The following is a 5490-nucleotide window of genomic DNA, read 5'->3' as shown; positions in this document are numbered from 1 at the left end:
AGAGCTGGGCCAGTGTCCCCCCAACACTTACTGCTTCAATACAGAAGGCAACTATCAGTGCAAAGGTCAGTGCTGCTACCAGAGATCACTTCTTCCTCTTCAACAGCCAATCAGAAGTTGATTGGCTGTCGGTCGGAGGCCGAGCACTACAGAGGGTAGTGCGAAGGGCTAGTACATCACTGGGCCAAGCTTCCTGCCATCCAGGACCTCTATACCAGGCAGGCGGTGTCAGAGGAAGGCCCTAAAAATTGTCAAAGACTCCAGCCACCCTAGTCATAGACTGTTCTCTCTGCTACCGCACGGCAAGCGGTACCGAAGCGCCAAATCTGGGTCCAAGAGGCTTCTAAACAGCTTCTACCCCCAAGCCATAAGACTCCTGAACATCTAGTCAAATGGCTACCCAGACTATGTGCAGTGCCCCTCACCCACTCTTTACACCACTGCTACTCTCTGTTGTCATCTGTGCATAATCACTTTAGTAACTCTACCTACATGCACATACTACCTCAAATAACCGTTGCCCCCGCACATTGACTCTGTATCGGTACCCCCCTGTATATAGTCTCGCTATTGTTATTTTTATCTCTTATCTCTTATTCTTATCTGTATTTTTTTGAAACTGCATTGTTGGTTAGGGGCTTGTAAGTAAGCATTTCACTGTAAGGTCTACACCTGTTGTATTCGGCGCATGTGACTAATACAATTTGATTTGATTTGATTTTAAACACTCTATGGGGCGAATCCTAACTTCCCCTTAAGTAAACTTTTTGTTTCCCAATTATATAATTTTAAAAAAGGTGAAAGGTTGTCATAAGACTATCAAGAACTTCATTGTATAGATAAGAGTTGTCTTGAATACCACAGAGATCCTATTCAAATTAATGTGTAATTCTATGTTCAATACAATTTCATTCAGAATCCATAAGATTTCTCCAGGTTGCTGTGTACAATTATATTATGATCTCTGAAACAGAATCTCCTCTCCCATTAGTGTGAACTGTGAACTGTGTATGGGTGTTATGTGTTGATGCAGATGGTTTGTGGTCTTCCGCCAGGCTGTGACCAGGCCTGTGTAGGCTGTATGGGTGCTGGGCCAGCTCGCTGCAGGAAGTGTGCTGCTGGCTACAGACTAACCGGAGCCAAGTGTTTAGGTAAGTGCTGTATTTTGTGTATGAGAATCTGTACAGTATGTATAAGGATGATTGTGTGTGTGTTTGTCTGTCTCTCTGTCTGTCAGTCTGTCTGATTCTTAGTCCAGAAGTATATACATATTTTTTCTCTCTCCCTCTCTCCCTCAGATATAGATGAATGCAGTGAGCGGGTTCTGGCGTGTTCAGGGCTGGATGAGATCTGTACCAATTTGGATGGTTCTTTCCATTGTGACTGTGCTGAAGGCTTCACACGCAAAAACAACGTCTGTGTGCAGAAAAAGCTACCCAGAGGTAAGTGTTCTAACCACACACGCTCACACCATGCACTGACGCGCGCATGCACACACACACACACACACACACACACACACACACACACACACACACACACACACACATCTCCCACTCTCCTAGCTGTATTTATTTTATTTATTTATTTTTGAGATTTTAAAACATACATTGAACACCGAAGAGAAGCCGCACCGAACACCCAAAACACTCCGGTTGTACCCCGAACACCCCCCCTCCATCCTCCTCACAACCCCACCCCCATGCCCACCAAGTACCACCCCAGTTCAACCAAAACCCCCGCCCAGCAGAGATTTAAAAAAAAACTTATTATGAGGAATGGAGTGGGTACAGTGCCTTCAGAAAGTATTCACACCCCTTGACTTTTTCCACATGTTGTTGTGTTACAAATTGGGATTAAAATGTATATTTGTCAACAATTTACACAACATACTCTGTCACGTCAAAGCGGAAGAAACATTAGAACGTTTGTAAAAACAAAAATATGACAAGTAAAACACAAATATATCTTCATTAGATAAGTACTGTATTCACAGCCCTGAGTCAATACTTTGTAGAAGCACCTTTGACAGCGATTGCAGCTGTGAGTATTTCTGGGTAAGTCTCTAAAGCCGGTTGTACACTACACAACATTCAAAATCTTAACATCGCTAAACCTCTCACATTAAACAACCATCTTTCCTGTAGTTTGTTTTGTCTTGACAACGTAGTGGTGCGCACACTAAACAATGTGGCACAGGCGGTGGTCACACACTACAAGATTCTACACTTGGTCTTGACGATTGTCGATACAACGCTGTCTCGCTAAAAACAATGATGTGGTTAGATTAACGGACTCTAGACAGACATTCACGCTTCCCATTCAGAGTTGAAATGTCTAGCCAACATTTTGAATTGAATGACATCGCTTGCGAACTTCAGAGCTGTAACGATTTGACGCTTTGACTTTGATTAAAGGCAAGTACAAACGCATATTAGTAGTAATCATCGCTCCTTCTCGAGAGTCTACACATTCTGGGTGATGCGAAACAAAGTCAAAATTCACTGGATTATTCTCTGGCGAGCTCTCATAAATTATTGCTCATCCCCATTCTAAAACTTGTCGTTGCACATCTCACATGACAAGAGCACTGCAGATTTTATGCCGATAATATATCAGGAAGTCTGGGACTGCTCAAAGACAAGACTGGTAGCCCTCAGAATGCATATCTGACCCACTCATGTTAAACGAGCCTCAGTGACGGCTGCGCGCCAAAGTAGACAACGACATGGGGATTTTGTCTTTGATCTCAAAAACTTGTCTGGGACAGCTGAATCAGGTCCAACATTGTGTAGGGTGTGTGCACCTGGCTTGAGCGTTCCACATCTGGATTGTGCAACATTTGCCCATTATTATTTTCAAAATTTTTCAAGCTTTGTCAAATTGGTTGTTGATCATTGCTAGACAACCAACAGATGAGAAAGTATGAATTTGCTTATAGAAATGAAAATATCAACGAAAATAATGTATTTATACCGGCAAATGTGTGCTTTCATGTTGCTAATTAGATTTCTACGGGAGCACGGACATCGACTCTAGGGGGTTAACAGCAAAACCTGCAGAGCTAAGATGGTTGTATGCCGCATATATTTAGTATTTTGCTCGTAGCAAGAATTTTGTACAGTACTTTAAATTGAAAAACTCAAAGCATTGAATCTTGCATCGTTTTGTATATCAGCTCATACACCTTGTACCCTGGAATCAGTAAATCAAAAATGTCTTCCCAGCTATTTTGCAACCTGTATGGCACAGCTGTCAACATTTTGGTCTTCAAATTAAACTGGTATATTTTTCTATTTTTGCAAATGTTTTTCACCAGTTTTGGTCAGACAGACCAGTTCCCTACTTCCTCCCCCTTCTGCTTGCCTCCTCCATTTCTGCGGTAGTGCTGCAATAAATTGGTTGTAACTTTGGATTGAGCAAACCTTCTCATATATTTTCAATAGCTGCAGGTGTGACATAACTCTACCATTCCTATTCATAATATCATAAATATAATACCCTCTTTAATATTTTTTTCCATAAAGAATTTTTTAAAATCAATGAGAATATTTGAGTTGAACTATAATATTTGTTATAATGTACTTTGAACATGGCTTAATTTTCAGTTAACCGAAAATGAGAAATAGGGTGGCAGGTAGCCTAGTGATTAGAGCATTGGGCCAGTAACCGAAAGGTTGTTAGATCAAATCCCCTTGCTGACAAGGTAAAAATATGTCGTTCTGCTCCTGAACAAGGCGGTTAACCCAATGTTCCTAGGCCGTCATTGTACATAAGAATTTGTTCTTAAACTGACTTGCCTAGTTAAATAAAGGTTAAATAAAAAGTAGCTGTATTAAGGCAAAAATAAAAATGTTGAACAAGATATGACCCTTATGAATCTACTGGAGAACAAGTTCGGGTTTAAGTTAAGCTTTTGTATGAGTGAGGCTTTTAGTGAGAGGTTTAGTGCTTTAATATTTAATAATTGCAGCCCTCAAACGGATATTCATTATAGAAATAGGCATGCTTAATCTTGTCTGGCTTAGTGTTCCAGAAATAGGTTTTGCTCATATGATTTGAAAAATAAATCACCTGGAGCAGGCAACTCCATAAGTAAGTAAACTGTGATATAAGTTAATCAGTGTATTTTTTACCTCTAAGTCATTGCAGGATCTTGTCTATTTTTATTAACTTTCTATTGAAAAGTATTGTTGAAAATGAATTTCTCTCTCTCTCTCTCTCTCTCTCTCTGTCTCTCTCCCTCTCTCCCTGCAGGTGTGGGTGAGAAGGGTCTGTTTGAGGACGTCCAGGATGAAGAGGTGGAGGTTCTCCAGCAGATGTTCTTTGGGGTGCTGCTCTGTGCTTTGGCCACCCTGGCTGCTAAAGGAGACATGGTCTTCACCTCCATCTTCATGGGTGGAGTGGCGGCCATGGCTGGATACTGGCTCATAGACAGGGGAGACCGAGTACTGGACAGCTTTCTGAAGGGACGCTAGAGCTACACTGCTATTAAGGACTTATTACCATAACCTGTTGGTGGGTATATGCATATAGGAAATGTTTAATTGACATTAACACCAATCAGACTCTAGCCTGGGTGCCAGTTTGTTTATGCTCTCTTGCCAACTCCTCATGAAATTGTGTAAACATGGCAATTGCTTAAGGAGTTGGCAAGAGAGTAGAAACCGACTGGCACCCAGGCTAAACAGACTATTACATATAATTTGTAAATAAATAAAGATCCCTGAGACAAACTGTCATTTTACAAGCTTAAATAATAAACATTGCTGTGGGCACCTTGTCTTTAACACTATCATGCTCTCAATTTCAACAAAGATTATAGATTGGACGCTTGGTCTCATAAAACGGTGTTAAACAAAACATTTAAAATAAAATGTGTCTCTGTGTGTATGTGCGTGTGTGTATATACACTGAGTGTTCAAAACGTTATGAACACCTGCTCTTTCCATGACATCGACTGGTGAAAGCTGTGATCCCTTATTGATGCCTCTTGTTAAATCCACTTCAAGCATTGTAGATGAAGGGGAGGAGACAGGTTAAAGAAGGATTTTTAAGCCTTGAGACAATTGAGACATCAATTGTGTGTTTGCCACTCAGAGGGTGAATGGGAAAGACAAAATATTTAATTGCCTTTGAACGGGGTATGGTAGTACGTGCCAGGTGCACCGGTTTGTGTCAAGAACTCCAACGCTGCTGGGTTTTTCATGCTCAACAGTTTCCCATGTGTATCAAGAATGGTCCACCACCCCAAAGGACATCCATCCAACTTGACACAACTGTGGGAAACCTTGGAGTCAGCATCCCTGTGGAACACTTTCAACACCTTGTAGAGTCTATGCCCCTAATGCTAGTTAGTAACTTACTTCAAACTGGGGGGAGGGGTATTATTAATGTTTTGTACAGTCAATGTATGTATGTACACTATGCATAGTAAGTTATCAATTTCAAAAGAAAAATGACAGAAGTCTCAAAGATGCATTAAATGTT

The sequence above is a fragment of the Salmo salar genome, chromosome 12, assembly GCF_965601325.2.
Source record: "Salmo salar chromosome 12, fSalSal1, whole genome shotgun sequence".
Classification (NCBI taxonomy): domain Eukaryota; kingdom Metazoa; phylum Chordata; class Actinopteri; order Salmoniformes; family Salmonidae; genus Salmo; species Salmo salar.
The sequence above is the reverse complement of the archived record's forward strand: the minus strand, read 5'-3'. Positions refer to the sequence as shown.